We start from the raw sequence: 1,321 nt of genomic DNA on the forward strand, positions 1-1,321 counted from the left end.
GCTGCTGCTGACGTCATTACGCTTTTGCGTGATACTGCGTTCACCAGCCGCTGCTGCTGACGTCATTACGCAGACAGAATTCGGTCTTTACATCAACAAGTATCGAATTCGGTACCCATCCGTATGACTGATAATTTATGCAAATGATATGCATGACGTCATGAACGACAGACCCCATTTATGTTTGACATCACTATGATGACACAGTTCTTTGTTTGAATTCAGCTAGACCTTGTTCGCATTTCATCAATTTATTCAGTGCAGCAAGCAGCTGCAGGCTGACTGGATCTCTTGCATTAGCATTAGCAATGCATTTTTGTAAAAATGATTTTTACAAAAAGACCTGCTGAAGCTAAAGCGTTGGGCTTATTAAAGGGTTTTAATTATCTGTGGGAGAATGCGCTATCAATTATACACAGACATGAACGCTTTGAAACAGAAAGCTACGAGATTGCAAAATCTTTCAGGGACCTGCGTGAAAGAAGTGACGCGCTCTATTTGAGTAGAYAAAATATATGGTCTCAATTAATAGAAGTGCAGAATGAGTTACAAAATTATGAAGAGGGCACGTCATCACAAATACTTGAAATTAGAGAATTACAAAACAATGAAAGGAATCTGCTCAGTGAGTTGCCCACATTAAACAAGGAGATAGAAATGATAGAAGAAGAACGTAACTTGGAAAATGAAAGACTGAACGAAATGGAAATAAGATACTTCAATGAGACACAAAAAATTGTTTTTAAAGACATATATAATATTCTAAATGGTTACAGAGACATAGAATCTAAATATAAAGCATTTGTTAGTGCTGACATGTATCTAGAATTGAATAAAGAGAAAAAAAAGCTTTTAGAGTTAAATATGAAATTGGCCAAAAAAAGGCATWRWTATTTAAAGACTTTAAGAGACTTTCTTCATTTGGAACTCAAACTATCAGTTAGAGACCATTTCAGTAAAAGTTATTGCGTGGAAGGAGGTATAGATTATGACAACATCCATCGAGAAATGGAAGCTAAAAGGGACCTCATTATTTCTCTTGAACATGATCTGGGTTTGATTTAGTTTCCTACAGAAATYTGACCTACAGAGACGTGTCCCATCTTCTGAACTTTTGTTTTCACGTTTCTCTTAATCAGGGTGCAAAGTTAACACTTTGTGAAACAGACTGATGAAGTCATTGATGATGTCACTGATGTGACTGATGATGTGACTGATGATGTCAATGATGAAGACCTGCCTGCCTCCCTTAGAGTGGGTGCTGGAGAGAGAGAGGGAGGGAGAGAGAGAGAGAGAGAGAGAGAGAGAGAGAGAGAGAGAG

This window comes from Austrofundulus limnaeus, unplaced genomic scaffold (assembly GCF_001266775.1).
Source record: "Austrofundulus limnaeus strain Quisiro unplaced genomic scaffold, Austrofundulus_limnaeus-1.0 Scaffold145, whole genome shotgun sequence".
Lineage (NCBI taxonomy): Eukaryota > Metazoa > Chordata > Actinopteri > Cyprinodontiformes > Rivulidae > Austrofundulus > Austrofundulus limnaeus.